General features: G+C 38.7%; 1 protein-coding gene across 5 annotated transcripts in view; it reads left to right on the top strand.

Moving 5' to 3' along the window:
* LOC110827656 (cell adhesion molecule 1) overlaps window positions 1-22602 on the top strand; it is a 474923-nt gene that overhangs the window by 272921 nt on the left and 179400 nt on the right. The window contains exon 1 of one of the 5 annotated variants that reach the window (XM_087347882.1): window positions 19755-19855. The exons of the other annotated variants lie outside the window; for them this stretch is intronic. The gene's annotated coding sequence lies outside the window, so the exon portion shown is untranslated. Of the gene's footprint in view, window positions 1-19754; window positions 19856-22602 lie in introns of those variants that run through there. 5 annotated transcript variants of the gene reach the window in all.

Here is a 22602-nt window from a genome sequence, read left to right on the forward strand (position 1 = left end):
AAAACCACTCACTTCTCAGACGTGGTTATGATCCTTATGGAACTTTGTTATCAGTTGGTGACGTCACGTTACGGAATATAATAATCTGTTACCTGGTGAGGTTCTAGGTTCTCAGAGCAACGAGTATGAAGGCGACTGTCTTCAGGGATGTTGCGCCTCTAGTCTGGTACACGTTTACCGACGTTTTGGAGGTGCTTGCTGCATCCCTCATCAGTGCCTTGGTGATGAAGTTAGCAAGCACCTCTGAAACGTCGCTGAACTATACCAGACTACACTGCGAAACATCCTAGAAGATAGTTATCTTCAATTTTGTTCCACGGCTGTGGATTATATTAGGGTAAAAATGTATTATCTCAGGATTTAAGTAGTGAGGGACGTTTTGTCGTAACAAGAGGGTATCTTACAGGGTTAGAACTAGAAGAGAGCTCTCTGCATGTTTAAGTTACACTTTTAGAATTTTACTGAGCACAGTAAGGACTATTCCTACAGCTACAAACAACCACAGGAAATAACACTTTGTATTTATATCTTCATCAGTTGTAATCAGTGGTACTCGAGTTAAACTTCAAAGTTTTTCTTTTAACTTTCAAAATTTAGCACACAAGAGATCGTCACCTTTCAATTCAATTTATTGTAACACAGCCCTGATGAAGGGCGACTGTGAAAGTGTCTAACTACTCGAAATGACTAACCAATGACATAGGAACTGTCCCGAGAAACGTATCGTAAGAAAAAGTTTTTGAAAATCTTCACCAGCTACACAACAGACACACAGAAGTCAAGCCAGTGTGGTTTATGTCATCACACAGAAGAATATCCTTTGCATTTCCGACTGCATAATAATCACTAGTAAGTAGGCATTCTGGACCTGCAACCCTTCTTCAGGAATCATTGTGTTTGTGGTCATGTATCATTCAGAATCCATCTAAGCATTTATCATTTCTGAAAATCGTGTACTGCCATTTTTATGATTCATTGCGAACGCTTTGTAAACTGTGATTTGAAGTGTAACAAACCCAGGGAACGATTAGAGATTGGTGACCACAATAATTTTCGCAGAAAACATATCTCTGAAAAATATTTACACTTCACCCTACTGAAATCCATGCCAGGTTCAAGACAGTGTTTTGCAACACACCATGTGACAATGACATAATTACTACGGAGATGCGTTTATTTATGATCATACTGCCACAACATGGACTTAGCTTATGTGGACGATCGATGTCTTATGCTTTTCTCACATGTTGGAAGCTTCTAAAAGTTGTAATATCATTTATGAAACCTTTCAGAATATGGTCGCACACTTACCGAGATTAAATGATGACCAGTGATGAGTGTAATGATATTTGCATGAAGCTTACTGGTAGACCGCTTCATCCTCCGGTGCCCGTTGCAGGAGTCAAATAAACACGGAGCGGAGCCAATCGTCCATAACCGGATCATTGATCTGTTAGCCAATTTCCCAACAAATGGCGAACGTGGCACTCGCAACGTGAAAGTGTACCCCTTTCCTGATATTGCCACATGCGGTGCATTGTAACTGAATGAATGTTATTCACGCTGGCAATAATTAATTTTTAAATACATAGTAGTTATTTGAGCATCAGGTACAGACTTGTAATATCTTCATTAACCCCTGTGTTAATATATACGTATTGTGGCACCCAATTTGTAGAACTCATGGTGACGTTGCCTATTTGAAATTATGAGTACTGCAGATACTGTGACAAGTATGAATTGATTTCTTACACTTACAGACATGAATTTATGGTGATTTTCCAACATGACGTCTGTTTGTCATTCTCTGCGTGTTAATGTCTGACCTGCTATTGGCATTCTTACCAACATGCTTTTCCTACCGTCACATTAATTCTTAATTCAAAAGCTCCAGCTTTGTTATGTGTGTAAGCTGCCCTATTAAAGACTATTATTTGATGCTATTAATGTTTTCTTACCAGGATCACAACAATCAAAAGATGTAAATGTAGTATTGCTTTACCCGGTAACTTATATTCAGCACACCTATTATTTTATTAATGCCCACTTATTTATAGTTTGAATATTAGTATACTATAACACCATGTTCAACAAATATGATAGAACAAAATTAGAAACTGCTAAAACGTATGGTTTCAGTATAAAGTATACGGTTGGCCATAGGTAAAATTACAGGATACAGGTAATTGATTTTTACCTACTCCTGTTGACAGTTTTATTTGTCTATTAAACGACACCATTTATTTATGATAAAGTAGAAGATTATGGGGTTGTGTTTCAGTCACTTAGATACTTCAGTTTTATCACGAACGAAGAACTGGGGGAGACATTGCAAAACGAAGTCTTTGCTTATTTTGATGTGCCCTGAGGTAATGAAGAAGGAAATATATCTGGTCGCGAGGCGTAACATACTCTGGTATCCTGTGAAATTCTAATGAATGCAATTACGAACACGTATTAAATATATATAAACTTGACAGACTGCAGACAAAATACAAAAGTAGGACGAAAATTACGTGCTTAGTCGCCCAATTCTCTGTGTCCGTATATCCTAAATAATTGCTAAAGTAATTACCGGGGATTTTATATTTTGGAAAATGGAAAGTAACAAACGCCTGTCACAAAATATACTGCTTAATAGGACGTATACATTCAAAGAACAAAGCGGAACTGTCATTTCTATGCACGCACGCTCCGAACCCTCAACAAGTTTACCTTCAGAGAGGAAAATATTTCTTGAACTCTCTACGCTGTAATGTAAGAGAATTCATAACAAATATGAACTCAGTAATAAATAGTGAAGTGAACAAAATATCATTTTTCTGTTACTTCCTCCACCTTGGGTCAAAATCTTTAACTGTGCGTAATTGTTTCTTGACGATGTACTGTTTTCAATTTGTGGGGACCATTTTAATTACCCCAGTAGTCAGATCACTGCTCCGTTTCTCACGTCTGATATCGTTAGGGTCCGTCAGGGAGCGCTGACCGAATTGATAGATACATTATCTACCTACCTGATGTCTTCGTAGTAGCTGTCGGCTCTAGCCATGCGGTGCGTAATATCTCTTACTTACACCCAGCCAACGCTGACAGAGTATATTATGCGATGATTCCACCTCCTATCCATGTTTCATGCACTTGGCATGTTGCGACAAGCTAGTGATGTACAGTGTCTAACTTAAAGGCGTGGAAAAAATTTGGGGTCGACTTCTACACACCAGAACCAGAAAGATGTTAGTTTCAACGTGGGTCTCGAAGAGTCGTATTTTGGCGTGAAGGCAAGTTCATGTTAACTATTCCAAATGTCCGTTTGTTTGTCCTTCCAGGAGTGGAAGGGTCGAACAAGGAGTTACACATCATTATCATCTCGTCATTACTGAATTTTTTATTGCGTCAAAATTTCATCGTGCGCTTTGAATAGCAGCTAATTTGTGAACATTATTTTACGAAAATGGACGCGTATGTTTCTAAAGATATTACAGACATGAGTACTCATTAGCATGTATATGGCAATAGCAGGGAGTACAGATTCCTCTACTGGCTATGTTTTTCTCAACGGCAAGTTGTCGACATTGATTGTCACCGATGCGAGGCAAAATATTTCAAGCTGTTTCTACATGGCACGCCATGGCATATTACTACACACTTATTCATTATGAATGTATACTGTTTCATTAGAGTGAAAATCGAAGTTTCACACTCATATAAACAGCAGTAAAGACAGCTTTAATCAATTTTGTTTCCAGCAGAATAAATGGAAAACGTTATATGAGACACAAAAGAAATATTAATTCTATACTTTAAATTATCTGCATCAGTGAATGAAATATGAGTTATGCCACACCAAATGTAACCCAAAATATGTACAACTAAATTTTTATTTCTGTAGGTATTGTGCAAAAGATTTTACACACCCGTGTTATGTACTGTCACAGATAGCATTTGAATAAACATGCAATGAACACTAATGGGTTTACAAGGAAAGATAAACGAAAGACAAACACCAAAGGAGTATAATCGGTTTTAATTTTGTTTGTGAAATTGGAGACTACGAAATGACTGCGAAACTTACACAGAACGTAAACAAGAAGATTAACAAACTCTAAAGAGCGAAATAATTAAGAAGTAGAAGTACCGGGCACGTTGAGAGAATCATTATTTTATGTCGTACTTATTGTCACTTAAGGATAGCTTTGATCTTTCAAATGCATAGTTGAGCGCTAAACAGCTCGCGACAAGCACGTACTTAAAGATACTTAACGCTTCCGCCTCAGGTCGTCTATTGTAACTTCTATCCGACTGTTTTAATGTCGACTTTTCCAAGTTCTAGAAAGACGTAATCCGTGTAGTATAGGTTATTTAGGTATTGAAGTCTCCCTTGCTACAATGTCAATGTTCGACATCGCTGTCTTCGAAATGTGCCAGGACGGGCCGCGAGACTCAGAGAATGACCAGGGTTTCGCACTGGGTCATCCTGAATCGAATACAGCCCTGATCTTCGATAAGAATGATAAAGTTAACTTTTGCAGTGCTGAAAAATGGAACACAACCCACGTGAATACCTGTGTGGATATAAATTTTGTGATAACGCTTGTATTAACACAGCTGCGAGGTGATGGAGGCAGAGGTGTTTAGTTTATGTAAATGTTAGCTGCTGTTGAGTCTACGAAGCTTTTATTTTCACCGTTCTGAACACACCTTCTTTGTAACCAATTTAGCTAATTCATGCTCACAATAATTTTGAATCATTAGTTTTACAGAGGAGTTTCTCCGTATTGAGTCTAAGAATGAATGAGTGGCTAGTAGTCATTTCATGAGAAATTATTTAAGAATAGCCGAAATGCTCGTGCTCACTTCTCCTTGCTATATTCTGTTACAAGGTTGGTCCACTTATGATTGCCGCTGTAGCAATAATTAAGTTTTTTGGAAATGTAAAATTCGTGCATAGGAAATGATCGGTTCATTTGTGTGTGAATAAATAGAACAATGGGGATGCAAATATCGTATGATGGATATCATACACTTTAAAGCACGTCAGTATGTCAGTTAATGGTTTCTGCTTACTGGCGGATGATCATGGTGTCAGTAATCTACAAGTTGATTTTTTTTCTCTCTTCGCTGTGATTCCGTATACAACTGTATTCTAAGGTTCCGCAATGTAAAGGTGTCTCTTGCCAGAGCATATGCTACTCTTGGCGGGATGAAATTTGTTAAAAAACAGAGTTCTGCCTTCACGTTTCTAGAGTCTCTAAGTCGCTTTTAAAAGGTGAGCCCGGATTACTGTAGCTGAATGCTCTAACTAAGAATCGGGGTGACTCTAATCCTAAAAAAGGTTCACCGATGTTTCCACAGAACGTACTTGCGTCTTTTTAGTGTCATGTATAGCCTGAAGAGAAGCTGCAGTCTTTTTCTTGATGTGACTTCTGAAAGTAATCCTTGCCGTTTCAAAGCGAATAGACTTGCTAAGCATGTATACATTTTGGTCGAAAAGTCACGTAACCCATATTAAAATTAGTATTTATAGTTTCAATTCAGTACAATCTGAATGGAACAATAAACACAGAATATCGCTGTGGCAATGCAAGAGTTAAAATAGGTCACACGTCATGTTATAACCTACTCGCGCAAGTCTGTCAGATGTCTTCAGACAGTCGACGTCGAATGATTGTCTTTCTCACGGGTGAAACGAGAGTGAATAGTCGAAAACTATCTGGCATCTTGTTCGTACTTAACTGGCCACAATGAGTTTAGGAATATATTTACCCATTCTCGTGTGTTAAAATGAAACCCTGCACACTTTAAAAAGACAAAAGTAACACAATATTGGGCTGTGCATTTCAAACGTCACTGCAGACACTCTACGTCGGTTTGCATCAAATGCAGCGGATATTTATAACGCTTAATATAACATTGATTTGTCTTTTCTGTTTTCAGTGGAATTTATTTTCTGGTAAACATATGTGTCGAATGTATTGCGTGACTTTTAGGCAATCTTGTATGAATTTAGTACCTTCAATGCTTCGTCATCAAGGCATAAGCTGAAGTTGTCAGACCTACTAACTTTCGGAAAGGTCGTCTATAATGTTTCTCCTGTGTCAATTTTAAACTTAGTTTCCTTACTCCACGCACAAATAGTCTTCAAATGTTTTTTTGTAGATCAGCGATCAGCAACCATATGCTCGCGGGCACATGTATGCCCTTGGAACGGATTTTGGGTTCCTGATTGAAATCTACGTTATTGATTATCTGTTGAATAGTCGCATAGCGTGTCGTGATTTCCCCTCTGTGAAATGGATTTCTGTCCAGTTTCGAGGATTTCTGAATGTTTGGATTGTGACCGGATGTTACATTGATGGGTTTGGGCGTACTGAGCGGTCATTTTTTTGTAGATAATTACATTATTGGCTATTTTTTGTGAGGATTGTGCAAAAATAATGCTTTTAAGCATGTAAGGAGGTTTCTCCTCAACTCTTTTATACAGTATAAAACGAAAGTACAGAAGTGGTGTAAAAGTGGAGTCTTAAACTTAAAATTGTGTTTTATTTAACCTGAAATTCGGAGTACAGTATCAAAAAAGGACATCAGCTATCTCAAGAAACAATTAAATTATAGTAAGTTTTTATAAAACTGCTGATTTCTTGCATATTTGGTTATGTGTATGTATACATGTTGTTTGATGGTAAAAATGAGAAAACAATTTATTTATCATTTAATAAATCATTGTGACGTGCATGCGGGATCTTAAAATAAATCAAAACATGGGACCTGCGAAAACGTAATCATAATTGTAAGAAAATACAGGCAAGTTTCCTGTCTCTGTCAGTAAATTCATCACAAAAACTCTGAACAAATGTACTATCTCAAACTCTGTGTTAAGTAACTTGACTTTTGTAAATATAATTTATACATTGTACCTTATTTACATAAATATATCTGAAGTTGTTGAATGAATTCACTTATTTTATGTCGAAAATTTTACTTGCGATGGCAGTCCTCATCTTAACGAATAATCTTACGACTTTTTTGTCTTCCTCAGAAAAATATAGAAAGAAGTAAGTTCTGCATCTCGTTATTAACCCACAGGAGCATTGTCATGGAAGAGACGCGAACGAAATTTCCAGCACTCAGAGTCCTTGTATTAAAATATATCGAGAACGTCGAACTTGTTACGAACTTGTAACAAAGTGAATGGAAAAAATACTTTCAGAACCCGTACATGAAGATGGTAAAGTCTAACTTCGGAAGAAACTGTGTGTGGTAATATGCTTGGGTTTTAAATGCGTGGAAAAAATAAACTTACCTCAGTTTTTGAAGTAATGGAAGCTGTTGTCCTGCAAATTTAATAAAAACAATGCTTGTAATCCATTGACAGTTATCTAGTACCAGTTATTGATGTTTTATGTCACACATTTTAATAAAAAATCTAGTTCAATAATTCTTTTTGGAAAATGTAAACTGGTTATATCTGAAAAAGTACGAATGATATCAACCAGTGCGACACATAATTGTCTTATTTCTATTATCACGATTTAACCCCGTTTAGGCCGTTCAGTCTTATTTAATATTCTAATTGGTTAATCGAATGTTATATCTTCATTATTATTCGATTCATATCTCGTTACAGCAAAATAATAAAAGCATTACATTTAGACCTACGGCAACTTGCCGTCGAAAATTTAATTTAAAAAACGCTGCTCCAGACTACATGGTATAACAATCCTTAGGACAGCCATCGACATGCTGACTGCCGTCAGCACTGGACCATCTCATTATAGCGTACTTTGTTTCGTCAACTTTCCACGTTACACGTTATAATGCCGGGTTTATGCTGCTAAGTCTGTTAAATAGTTAATAGTAGCCGTCTGCAAATTGCATAATTCAATATCACAGCAAAATCACAGAACGTTGCAACTCTAACAGCGGAACGCAGGCGAGTGAAGACAGCTTAGAACATGCAGCGTATGAAACCTAGCGACACTGTACTGATGACTTTGGGCCGCGAGGTAAGATTAGGGGTGGCGGTGAATGCCTTCAAGCATGCAATTATGTGACGGCTACTTCTGAGCCATTTAACAAGCCAAGTTCATTTTAATACCTTTACAAGAAGGTGCATGGCCTAAATTGATGAATTAGTTAAAAGCTTGAAACTCTCTAATATAATACCATGGAGTGCACGTTTGGTTCAACAATGACTGCAAACATCCTGTTACCTGGGTCCCTTGTTACCACAGCTCTGGGGCGTCCTCACATTACGAGAAGATGAGACGACTTCCACGTGTGAGGGTTTGCTAAGAATAAACTGAATGAACAGTCTTGGACAGTCGGCAAGGGGTACAGTTCAAAATTTGTTACAGAAAGACTCCAAGTTTTGACGACATTTTGGAACGGTCTACGCAGAGCAGAATTTACAATATTTCGTATATTTTATAACAAAGACCAACGGCACACTTTTGCTAACACGGTAGTAAACCCAACATTTCCCTTGAAATAAAGATAATTTTCTGATGAACTCCTTTCCATATAGTTATAAACACCGAGTCTTTAACCTGTACATATAAATATATTCTCATTGCGTTTTATATCACAGTGTAAAGGCTGCATGTGGACTTGTCAGCACATAATAGCCCCAATAATAAAGTTTAGATTCATTACAGCATTCGATATCTTACGTCTTTTGAGCAACAACTGTCTCGATAAAAGAGGCGATGGATCGACTTTATTTGACGTGTTCTTACGACGGCGTGATACATTGTGTTAAATTGTTCTTTTGGACTTTTTCTGTCGTCTGTATGTTATGAAATTACTGTGATACTCAGGTTGAATTATGTTTCCACCCAGATTTGAGACTAGAGCAGTTATGGGGCCCAAGAAATAGGCTTTCTCACCTGTTCTCTTTACGGCGTAAGCATAATCCAGGTCCTGAAACGTCATTTTATTACATAGTGCTTTCACTGATAAAGGTGAAACGCCACCGTCACATTCCGACCCTTCTGTCACTTTCTGACTCTTATAGTTTTCTGTGGGGCGCACACTACATTTGTTATCGTTTGTTATTTAGATGTGACCCAGTAGACGTGACTTTATTCACTTGTTTATGGGTTCGTCATGTGCTTTGAACTGTGATCCAGGGAAATTTACAACGTAATTTTCTCCGACGCTCTCTAGCGGAACCGTATTTTACGTACGATTCGTATAGAAAAACACGATTCTCACCAGTCTATCGAACCATAGTCACACAAACCATTAACTAGCCCACAGTAGGATTTTAGACACAGTTTTGCTTTCGAATTATAATTTTAGCGGCAGTTTCTGGTAGCCCTTGAAGAAGAATGATTTTATGTTGTTCCTGACTAGATGTATAAATATATTTGAAGGGCGTATGGGGGCTTCGCATCTATATATGCCCAGAGAGGCAGACAGGTTTCCAGGCCATCGAAGATAGAGACTAAGTGTATCTGAGGGCGACTTCAGGCATTGCACTTCCTGTCTGTGAGGAACAATCTTAAGCTCCCGGTTTACTGTGTTATTCGGGGTAGCGAGGATGCGAGAGCCCTGGATGAGCAGGATTCCAGCAGTCCATTCCTCAGTGTCGACCACCAATTTTGGTAGGTCCCATGTTAAGAAGTGGCTGCAGAAGAGGCATTCCTAGCATTGCTTGTCGCACCAGGTATTTGGCAGTTCTACCTGATCATTTGTACGAATTCTGAGACACTGTCTACGGACATACTGGCTTTTGACAGGAAACGGTGTGATCACGTAACTGTGTTGTTAACTTACTACTCTACTAACCAACCAATCAAAAACCTAAGGACGGAGTCTTGCGCAAGCGTACGACATCGTCCCTTGGTATGTCACGCTATTCGTATGTCGGAATCTCATTTCTGGAAATGATAAGCAATGCCTAAATTTACAACGAGGTTCTTCGTGTCAGAAATTATTGTCTTCTCGGCCTCTCTTCCGATTGAAGTTAATGCCGCAGAGATCGGTTACAGCACGAAACTACGCAACGTCACGGCCTCGCACCATCGAAACAGTGATATGTGTTGTCAGGGGACGTTCCTCCTCAGGGTCCTGATCACGTCGCTTCGACGGGTGTTACATGACTGCCTGCATATTCATGCACAGGGCCTCTGGTCCTCCGGAATATTGGCTTCGGGCATGTGCTTCCATGCTTTTTTTCAACAACATGCGCACGATTTGAATCTCAGGGAAGGAAAAAGTGGAAACCTAACCTAACCTAACCCAGTGAACCGTTCTAAGGTTCAGGCCTTCGATGACCTCTGGCGGCCAGCATCTGTACTGTGCTTGGTCGGTCATGGGAGGATGATGGACCATCAAGATAACGTTCCAGTAATAATTCCTCTATGTTTCCCTTACGTCATTACTAACCAATTAGCTTCTTTCCCCCCCCCCCCTCTACTGTCTCAATGCTCGGGAAGACGTGTGATTAAGACCTGGCTTGGGTCTTTCTCTTCCGGTTCGACGGTCATAATGAACAGACGTGCGTAGAGTTATGTCTGGCACCAAAAATTGTCGAGGCCGTCAATTTTGGTTCAAACTTAACTTAGTACGGTCATTATGATTGTCAACTGGATCTGCACCCTGTAAAATAGTTTATCTTCTTGTTGTGTCATTAATTTGTGAGTAAATGAACTTGTAAGTATGCTGTGCTTGTGATAGGGTGTGGCCCAGTTGTAACAAAGGGCCTCATCTTACTGTCGTGTGAATCATATAGGTCGACTTGGATTGTATTGTATTTGTTTAATCATGTATATTACTCTTTTGTTTGTGGGTAAATGAAAAGTGTATTTGTTGCGTTTTGGTGAATGTATCGCGTCTGTTAAGCGTTTCTCAAAGGTGGTATGGGATGCCCTGTTGCGAGGCTAGCAGCGCGATAAAAACGGGGAAACACCAGTTCGATCACGAGCTACTGCGTAGCGGAACACGTGATCCCAAAGCTTACGCCTGGTTGAGAGGCTAGTGGCTCTCTTGGTCTCCTGGGAGCGTGTGTCACGCCGAGACAAGATGAGTGTTTGAATCCTTGTGCGGTTCAAACGGATGACTGATCAATGTATGGGACTTGATCTTTCATGATTCTTCGCGGACCATAAGGTAAATAAGGTCGCGTAGAAAAGTTGAAGCTTTGGAGGAAGTGTTGTAACGTACGCATCGTGTTTTGATTTCACTGGGTGTTGGGTGTGTACGAGAGTTGTGTGTGTACGGATGTCTGTGTATTATTATGTGTATGATGTATAAGCCGATGGCGAGGTTAAGTTTTCAACGGGTCGTGTAAGGAAACCCGAAAACTGTGGGACGTGCCATGGGGCGCCTTGAGAGTTATTGGGAAGTTGCAAGTTTGAGATGTGTGAACACATTTATAAGCACTTCGCCAAATAATCGGTGTGACGTCGTAGCGTAGTGTGGCTACGAGAGTAATCTGTGTTGAGGGTGTGGCTATTATCTGTATGAACGCACCTGGGGTCTGTATGAATGTAGTAACTTGAAGTATTGTTTCTTCTGAAGGATTAATTTGTATTCTTGTTTTTGTATTACTGTTTTGTTTTTGTCATTTTTGCTTTGTTGAATTTTTAAATATTAAATTCATTTTGTTTGTTTAACTTCAATTGAATGGGATTTGATTTGATTGATTGTGAATGTTTAACTGCCTTCAATGTTCCTTGGTTTCCCCACGAATATCTCGGGGCGTAGAATACACGAGCAACCGAGTCAGCATGTAATAAAGTGGACGGATGAGCTGACGGTTCATAAGCGGTAGCAAATGGACCGGAGGAGCAGCTATCGGTTCACCAGGAACCACAGGGCTCCGATAGTGGCCCGAAAGCCTTCGGCAGGCTGAGGCACCAACATCAGGATATATGCTTTTATTTGTGCCTAAAACTTGCTCGGTGTCTTCGCTTAAATCCATTCCACAAATCTGGGAATGTTTTTACGCCCCAGAGACCACTTGGGCAGTGGCCGCATGTAGATTAGGTACCTTCGACTGTGCTTGGCTCTAGCCAGTGGATATTATGAGTATCTTTATTGGGGCGATTGCTTTTCCATCAGTGGTCTTCACGTGTTTGACGGGCTCTAACAGGAGAGCTCAAAGGGCCCGGCAGCGGTCTGAGTGTCTGGGGGCGACTGTAGTCATCCACCAGACATGACTCTTATAAATCTTTCAGATGTTACGTCACAAACCATTTTTTGTCTTCTGTAGCAGACTTTATAATCTACAATTTTACTGATTAACGGTTGTGGATACTCAGGTCTCATTAGTGCAGAGCGGTTGTAGTTAATCTTAGCTCAGATTTCGTTGTTTTACAGTCACTGAAATTAGCACACAGAGTAATAAAAGTCTCATACTTGAATTGCCTACTGCAATAGTGTTAATACGCCGACTTGCTGGAACAGTGGAATTGCTTTCTGAATCGCACATGGAATAAAGCTAGCGTAAAATTAACACTACTGCTCCATGAAGTACAGTCGTGTGAAGTATTCTAGGTGTGCCACGCCTGTTAAGTCAAGAATTTGCATAATATGAGCAAGTAACATCAAAATGTTACGTGCGTAACTTCATGGCAGCGGAAAACTTGTTCCTTTGTTTCAGTTCTTTGTGTTGGAGCATGTTTAACAGCGAACATGTTGGTTGCTTAAAAAGTCCATTTAATTACATGTTCGCTATTTTTGGTTGATTTTGTGTAAGAATGAAAAATATAAATTCCATTCAATCTGATTGTAGGATTATAGGCTACGAACTATTTAGATTTTAAAGAGTGAATGTGCAGAACATTTACAAATACCAACTGGACGCCATGCTACAACGTCGTGGCGTCTCTGGATCTTTCGTATTGAGGAGAAGACCGCCAAATTCACAGGATAGCTTGTAGTATAATTAATAAGCATTAGCGGACAGCCGACAAGGCGTGATCCCCTTTCGAAGACAAGTACGAAGCTACGAAACCGGACACACAATTTTGGACTTGGTGGGCGCTTGTGAGCTCAGTAACGAAAGTTTGGACTCCAAAAAATGAGAATATCTCGATTATGTGAGAAAATATCAGCTTCTCAATGACAGTAATCTGCGGAGCTAGGTAATACTACATGCTACTGTAGAAATACGTTGCTCTAAGAGGTAAGACAATTTGGGGTATGTACGGAAGGGTTTGAGAATTTTCATATGCAGTTTTAGTGTTAAACCCGAAAAGTTATTGATAATGTAGGGGATTAAGATGTTGATTAAAGTGTAGGCTGATATTAAATTGGATTAGATTTAACAGGCTCAAGATAAATTCTTGAAACATGCTCTTTTCAACACGGTAATGACTTTCTGGGTTCTCAGAAAGGTGGGAAGTTTTACGACGAAATAAATGACTGTTAATAAAATCTTCTCGGACAATCAGCCTCGTCAACTGGTTCCAGAAACGTCGGCTTACTACGGTAATAAGTTGACGCGGCTAATTGCCCGAGAAGATTTTATTGATTGTACTCGCCGCGAAAGTCTCAAATCCTAAATGACTATCACCTTATTTGAAATCTGTTGCGTGATGGAATTGGTTAATAAGGGCCACTTTACATAAGGGACATAAAACAATTGCGCGCAACGACAAGACTGTTGCATAGAACAAAGAAATCGAAAGGAACAAAGTATTTTGTATTATGTAAGATCTCACATGTTGTTATTAATGCATGGAGAAGACGTTTGTGTAAGGTCATGAAGAAAGCTGTTGGGCGAATGCAGCAGAAATGAATTGTCGCACGCGTTTAATGCGTGACTACGTGGGATGTTGTGCGTAGTTCAATAGAGAATAAAGGAGTGTAACAAAACACATTTAAGGGATAAAACACAGACGCTGTGGTGGTATTGGCTGGATATTCCTTGATTTATGCCATCTACCCTTTGTTGGCTAGTATAGATCGTGTTATTTCAGAAACAGCATGATAGGAGTACTAGTTCTTACACCGTGACATTTTATGTGGGATGGGGTGGTATAAGCGGACTAAGAACTAAAACACAACACAAATTAAAGTGAAGGTCAACATAATAAAGAACACAAAGATTTTAAAATGTGATGGAAGAAAAATTGAAGAAATAAAGTGAACTGAAATCAGTTACGAGGTAAGAGAATCAGAAGCTTACGGAAATGTAAAAAGTAAAGTTAAAAGTAAAGTTTGTCCCACTATACGCCATGTAGGCGTTTGAGGTGAGAGGAGGTATAGCTCCTCTCTTTCTTGATCTCGGCACTAGATGGGGGTGAGTGGTCAGCATCACGCCCCGGCCGGCTTTACCCCCGGGAAAGGACCCCGGTACCCATTGTAGAGGAGGCTGGGTGGGCCCCAGAGCCGGTCTGGACGCAGAGGCTAGAGGAATAATCCTCTGTCCCCGTCGGGGATCGAACCCCGGTCGTCCAGCCCGTTCATATTACGGAAATTAAACACCTAAAATATGAACGATGTTGAATGCACTCGTTATTTTTGAAATTTGGTATAATATGAGAAATAAATTACCAAAAAATGAGGATTTCCAGGGAACCACTTTGACAATTTTTTGTCTTTTATTCCTTGATTTCTAAACCATTCTCCCACTTTTGTTTAGAATATACTTTCTGCGTATAAAATCTCGGTAAGTTCATGCGGAAATTCTGGTGGACAGTTATACCTTTTTTGTTAGTATCCTAGCATGTTCGAATGTCTTCTAACACCTCTTTAAAGCTGCCTCTTGAACAGAAAGATTTTTCTCTGCGAATTTATTACAAATACGTTTTTTGGAACATTCTATACTAGTTGATGTTTTCTGTTATCATCTTGGAAGTATTTTGTTCAGATTTGTTATTAATTTATCGTATTTAAATACAAGCTGCAAATTATATTTTCTGATTAGTTTGCAGTTCACAGAGTAACTTCTTTTCTTAGATATTAATTCGTAGGTGCGGGTTTGATATTTATAGTAGGAAAACTGATCACAAAATTCCAAAATTCTTAAACGTTATCACACACCTTCCATATAGGTAGAATAATTGGCCTTACTACATGTAAACTGTTTCATTATTTACTGGACAGTTCTTCACAGCCGTCGAAGTTGTAAATAAAAGCTGACAATCATCACAGCTATCAAAGTGGGGTACACCATTGAGATAATTAAATTCCAAAATAATTTGGCATGTCAGTAAAACTGAACAAGCCTGTACATGTGTTTTTCATGGCGTGTATACATGTAGGACCTATTCATGTTTTTGGAGTCTGTTACGTATTCTTGATAGGAGGAGACTGTGCGATAGCCTAGGCATGTATAGTAACATAATATTAAATTATATTTTTCGGGAATTAGGTTTTGGGTATAGGGAATGGATTATCGGACCCATAGCGAGCTCTTGTGAACAAGCTATTGAACTTTGTGATTTCATAAAACGCGGGGAATCTTTTTGTCTAACTTAGGATACCGTCCATTGTTAATGAAATTAACAAAGAGAAGTTAATTAAATAAAAAATGATTGGTAGTAATAAACTTATCATTCGAACTCAGAAAGTATAAAATTCCGTTCATTATGATTTCCAATTCGAAGAGCAATGGAAATTTTGTTAGATGTAAATAAAATATTATAGTATTTCCATTTCTTCCTGTAGTCTATTATTTTTCTTGTCTTACTTCTGTACAATCTATTGTCACGTTGAATGCAGCAGTTGGCATTTTCCATTACCAAATTCTGATGCGTTACATGCTGCAAATGGTTAAAGAATAAATCAACAAGCCGTGGGGGCTAAAAATACTTTTATGAAATTATCAAGGAATTTAGATGTCGGCTAATGGTGTTTACTGAAGAAGCAAGATGTATGTAATGCCACGGGGCGCAGTTGATGACGTGGCGGAAGTTAGATATGGTCGTCGTAAAGAGAAGCAGTGAGATGCAGCGAGTACAAGAAGGTACACGGCACAGATAAGGAGGGCGAAGAATATTATCTAGTTCTGGGTCTGCGTCTGCCTGTTTGGCAGTAAAAGTGCTTCGTCAGGATGTCATAATGTTCAACTTCAACAAACTACATTTGTTGCGCCAGGTTGATTAATGACATTGTCGACCTTACTGCAGATTGTGTAGAACAGTGCTTCTCAAAGTGTAGCCCGCGCACCGATGTCGGTCCGCGAGATATCTGCTGCCGGTCCGCGGCGAGCCTCCAAGAAAGAAAGGAACAATAGTATAATTTAGAAATCGCACCGAAATTCCACAAAGAATAATTGTCAGTCGAAAAAGTCGATATTTTTTTAAAATGATATTGTAATATTCTATTATTTGTTTACGAAATAAAAAATCTGTCAACTTTTATTATATTCGTTATATTATTTTCGGTATAAATTAATGTTACTACGAATGTTCAAATATTATTTTCTTAGATACTAAACGAATAGTAGTCATTTTACACTATAAGCGCAAGAAGGATAGTCAATAAACAATGTATTTAAATCGGAACGTCTCCGCGAGTACGCTACACTTGGTATACACACTCCCATTCCAATTAATACATTGAAGAATGTTGGTTTTTCTGATCTGATGTGCTATGTGCCTATGTGAATACGATAATATTAAGACGCAAGTATGGTACCGTTTCCTGGCACATTGAAAGAAAAATTATCGGTCCGCCATATCAGATAGTTGGAGAAGCAGTTGTGTTGAGCCCTGTGTACTTTTTAAATTGCGTACTTAATTTTCTTCGAGTTTTTCTTATAACATTTTATTTAGAAAAGGTGATAAAGAGCATGAAATTAAAGTGGTGTATGAAGTAGGCGTCTTTAAAACTTTATCCCCTTCCCCAATGCAAGTGTCTTCTATTAAAGCAGATAGAATTGTGGACCTTCATGTTTCTAAGACTTCACCAGTTTTTGTAACAGTGCCTTTCTTACAGGAACCACAAAGTAAGTAATCAGTAGGGCTTCCAGCTGAAAAGTTCTGGTTCAATACTTACAGAAGGTAACAAATCAGTTACTTCAGCGGTAACGTATCTCAATCACTTTTGAAATCGTTTACACAATAAACTTCACTTGTAAGATCTGAGGTTTTCACAGCGATGAGTATGAAGATTTCTGTCTTGTGGGTTGTTGTGCTGTGTAGTCTGGTCGATGTTAACTAACGTTTCAGAGGGCATACTGCCTCCGTCATCAGGGCGATGAAGATTTCTGTCTTGTGGGTTGTTGCGCTGTGTAGTCTGGTCGATGTTTACCAACGTTTCAGAGGTCCTACTGCCTCCGTCATCAGGGCGATGAAGATTTCTGTCTGCTGGGTTGTTGCGCTGTGTAGTCCGGTAGATGTTTACCAACGTTTCAGAGGTCATACTGCCTCCGTCACCAGGACGATGACGGACGCAGTATGACTTCTGAAACGTTAGTTAACATCGACCAGACTACACAGCGTAACAAATCAGAAGACAGAAATCTTCTATACTTCACCTATTTTTCGTCACGTCATCAAATCTGACCACAAGCATTTACTTCTAAACAAGTTTATTTTGTAAATACGTTTGGCGTCTAGCAATATTTACGGTTTTACAGGGAAGTGTGGAACAAATAATAACAAATCACATTTACGTTTATGAGGAAGCAGACATTATTATATGAACAAATAGTTTCATTTACATAAAGCGTCCCAGGAAAGACTTGTGAAAGTTGCTACTATTAGCGTTATCCGCAGGCTAGTAACCACAAGATCACTCATATTAATATTGACTAAAAATTATTAAAGAACGTAATTATTATGGTAGAAAATATAAAACAAAAACCTGTGTTTAGTGTGGGGGGAGAAACAAAATGACTTGATACAATAGAGTTATTTTAAATTTTTGAACAGTGATGACAGAATGGAGTAAACAGGAAACTATGAGATTGATTTCAATAAATGAAATCTGACAACATCCATATTTCATCTCGTCGAAGTGTTGTCGGAGCGAGTGGGAATATCAACGTCATGAATACTCCTCTGGAGCCTTCCTCATCCCCCCGAACTATCATAAACAACAGGACACTGGATCAATCTATCGATTGTATGAGCCGTAAAGAAGATGCGACCAGGAGCTGTCTGTCTTAAGAACCATTACAAGGTCTTGTAAAAATGAAATGAGAAATTCCTTCATTTCAGTAATGACACGCGTATTTAGGCACAACGTATCAGTAATGAATAGGAATTTACGTGCTAAAAATGTTTATGTACTTAAAAGACAGAAAATATGCTGTATAAAATATAAAATATATTCACAAAGTACTTTCTCTCCAAATTTGTTAGTAAAATACTGCTGTAATGAACCACTAAAGTCATTTTCAAGTTGCTCGTCGGAAATTTGTGTCATTCATCACGGAAATAGTTTTGTACTGAGAAAATTTACGCTCTACATCACAATGATACCAGTAATGTATACTTGTAACACGCGATGTTACTAGCACTCTAGCCTTGTAGGTTTTTTTTACAATACACCAGAGCATTCTTTGACATCTATCGTAAAAGTGACAAATACGGAAAGTCCAGAAGAATAAATTGTCGGAAAGGACCTACTGATTAGTCATTGCCTGCGTGGCCGATCTTTTAAGCGGGAATCGGCTTCAATGTGCTCCATTATACTCAAATGATTTGTAACATGAGAATGCTGTTGTGTAGGAATAGATTTTCCGCATTCTAATAAGAAAACTTCAGCATCAGAAGTGACCACATTCTTCAGATCACTATCATTCTGACGTACACGGGAACAGTCACAATTGTTTACGTTTTCCCACTCTTGTAAACTAATCTCAACGTTCCGATAGTTCAATTAAAATCTGCAGTACTGTAAACAGACTTCTTGGAAGTCCATAGTTACTAATATTAAACGCCCAATAGCAGTAATAAAATTACCTTCGTGATTTTCTGACTGACCGAACAAAACACATTGATGATTCATTGTCTGTCACAAAGTTACCAGATACGATGTTCTTGCTGTTAATTTCTGGACTGGGATGTGGGCATCCCCGCTTCAAACAAAGGAATGGTACACACCGAAAGACACGTGACGCTTATAGCAGGGTGCACAGACGGGTGAAATACTCGGTTATCCAGTATTAATACATATATTATTTGATCTTAAGTATTTATTGCATATACATCATAAATGTATGAATGTGTCTTTTAGGTATTATTAACTGTGTGTATAATAAATAGAAAAAGTAACTTGAAAGTTTAATTTCTTTTGTTGCTCATTGACAGCTACAAAAGAGATTTTGTATCTAGAAATTTGTTTGCAAATAATGAGTTATACAAAATTGTTATCATTTAAATAATTCGAAATTATCCTGCCTATATGCAACTTAGTACTCAAAATATTCCATTAGAGAATATTGCTATTACGCACAATCTGTAGATGTTGGATTCAAAATAAAATTCTCTTCACACGGCTTCTGTTTTCGGTTTCTTGCACGTTCTGTAAACCGTCCAGTTTGAAGCCAATAAGTTGTTTAAGAAAGAAATGTAAAGATATATAAAAATAATAAGTTGTTTAAGTATTGTAATAGTATTTTCGTTGAAGAAGAGCTGAGAGAATGGTTTCCCATCTCCCAAATCCAAGGCCAATTACCTTCTGTTTCTTATGAGAGGGGCATGAAGCATGGGCGATGTGGGAAATGTATGTAACATTTCAGTTGGTAATCCTGACCGGAAGAGATCACTACGAACAGAGGTTCCGGTAAACAAGGGTTGGGGGGGGGGGGGGGGGGACAGTGTGAACTGGATTCATCAGTCGAAGAACAGTGGCCAATGGCGGAAGCTTGTCAGTGTTACAGTGATCGTTGCGAGGTACTTGAGCAGCCGGGTGACCGTTGATTTTACAAGATGGCATTCTACGCATGATGGTAAATACTAAAAAATATGTTATGTGACATGACACGGTGCTTGAGAACAGTGATAACCGTATCGTTCGTATTCATTTGTATTTTCTTCCGTTGTCTAAAATGTAGAGATTAGAACGTAAATACTGCTATAATTTTGTTTTGTGTGAGTCCTGTTTTATTGCATAAAGGAAAGGAGAGAGAATGGCGGTGTTCAAGAACAAGGTGCTGAAGGGAGTGACTGGATACAAACTGCTTAAGAGTGATAATAATAACTGTATTCTTTGTCGGATATAATTAATGTCATGAAATCAAATTGTAAGAGATGAGAAGTGTATGTGACTGACATGGGAGATATGACAAATTCATATGTTTTCGGTTCGTAAAACCTGATGGGAAGAGACCACTTTGCATTCTGTACGTAGGTTTAAGGATAGGTGGAATGGAATGGAAAGTTTATTTTCGCTTAATGGAGCGCAGGCCTTTCGTTGTGTTCCTTGGAACCTTCCTAACTGTGCCACATTCGCTCTCCACTTCTCTATTTCTCGTCTACATTCTCTTCTGCGGAAGCAACGCTAGCCATCTGCCCATGAAGCCGTTCTAGCAATGACGTCAGTAGGCAGTTGTTATGCGATCTGACGAATACTTATTTCGCCATGGGTAACAACTTTTGTAACTGCCACAGTACGTTGGATCCTAAGCGAAGGCAACAGCGATCTTCGACTGTGCATTACTGTAAATGTGAGGGTGAAACAGTACTCTTGCAGGCACTTACCCTGTGCCGAAACTAGAATTTCTGTGGTGAAAATTCGTTTAATTGCTTTCTGCTTCAGACTGTAATGTGTTATGACTGAGCAACGTAATATGGTCCAGGGCCCCGGAACGAGAGAGGCTAGCCGCTGGTCGTAGTTTTAAATTTCTTATAGGATGAGGCTGCCGTAAATCAAATTATCCATCTTGCACTTGTGTCGTTCTTGAGAATATGAAAGCTTAATTAGGCTAATTCTCCGCCTTATAAAAGCTCCCAACTTTGATTACTGTATTAGCAATAGTCCGTCAGTGGTTCCTATACAGAGCTAATCGAAAGTATTCTAAACTCTTCTCTACAGTTTCTTTAAGATCCAGTTTAATATTATCCTCTCATGACACTGAAGATAAGGTGACCAAGGCTCTAGGTTAGATTCAACTTAACCGTAACACGTGAGCTTCTGCTATATGTGCGTTGGATAGAAACATAAATACCATAATTAGACACGTTAAATTTACTGGACACGAGTAAGGAGATTGTTTTAGAAACAAATGCCGAGCAGAACGCAGCTTACAACTTACCATCCTTCATTGCGTTTTGGTTAAGATTCAAAAGAAGCCTTGTTTTGCTGTAAGCGTTCCTCTGTCCGACTTCTTTAATGTGTATTTCTTGGTGCATATGAAACATTATTTTATTTTGTGTGATCTGTGTTGTTTTGTGGTTTGTCTTATTTTAGCACCAATGCCACCAAATGGCAGTCAATAATAATAATAATAAATAAAAAAATAAGGTACAAGATTCCTTACTCTTTTCACCGTGAAAATCGTAATTATAACATGAACATATCTTTCTTTATTAGCTAAGATTGTAATGACATAAAATGGTGTGGGCTGGATTCTTAGTGGAGGAATCAAATCCGGTGTTGAACTCTGGACTTATTTTTGTTACAGAATTGAATATTACTTTTGTCAGTGCGTCTTCTAGCTCACAGTCAACAGAATCATTGACTTGTCTCCTGTTAAGTGACGAACCAATTTAGAAACACAATCCCAAGGAGGATGCTGAGTCTTGTTAGAGTAGCTCGGAACTTTCTGGAGCAGAGAATTCCATAATGAAGCCTGCTCACATGTTTACACTAGGGAGTGTGTTCATTATTTTACGGAGCAGTAGTGTATTTAGAGCGCAGGGTTATGAAGCAATACCCAGAGTAATGGTAAAATAAGAAATAACAGTAAGCATGCTTTGCAGTTGACGTCGATGTGTTATGCGAGTGTCTTTTGTAATCGGGACTGGGACAAGAGGAAGAAAGCAGATGAAGCGTGTTTCACGTTGAGTTTTGGAATCCTGGTATAAGTAGTTAAGAGCCAAAGACTTCCAAATATGTCGTCAGTTGCGTTACTGTTGTGGCAAACTCTTTAGTATTGGATGTACAAGGATAGTTTACGTAACATTTAGATAATACTGGTATTTACTTTGTTAAAAGTGATTCTAAATTCTACAAGACACACAGCGCCACAACCCTGTAGATAATTGTCTTCGTACTCACCGTCGTGAAAATCTCAGATCTACCTGATTCAAAATGTTGCTTTTGAGAAGTGAGAATAACTTCGGTGATGAAGAGCTGAATATGGCTGTCTTCTGTATTGTTGTACCGTGAAGTCTTATACAGTATTATAGACTTTTCATATTACTGATCACACTGTTGATGGTGGCAGCAAACGCCTCTGAAACGTCAGTAAACTTCTACCAGACTACACGGGCCAAACCCCAGAAGACTCGCGGCCATGAAAATCTATTTTCCTTAATAGAATAAATTCAAATCAAATTGAAAATCAATCAGAATTAAAAGCCTAATATTTGGACACCGGAATTTAAGCAAAGTATTATCGGATTTCATTTTTCTCGTGCATCATGTTTATAGTTCATGAGAGAGAATACTTGTGTTAAGAGATTTCTGTCTTCTGGGTTGTTGCGCTGTGTAGTCTGGTCGATGTTTACCAACGTTTCAGAGGTCATACTGCCT

This window comes from Zootermopsis nevadensis, unplaced genomic scaffold (genome assembly GCF_977971745.1).
Source record: "Zootermopsis nevadensis isolate Lab colony 2312 unplaced genomic scaffold, Znev_1.0 Znev_ptg000012l, whole genome shotgun sequence".
In the NCBI taxonomy this organism is placed as follows: Eukaryota; Metazoa; Arthropoda; class Insecta; order Blattodea; family Termopsidae; genus Zootermopsis; species Zootermopsis nevadensis.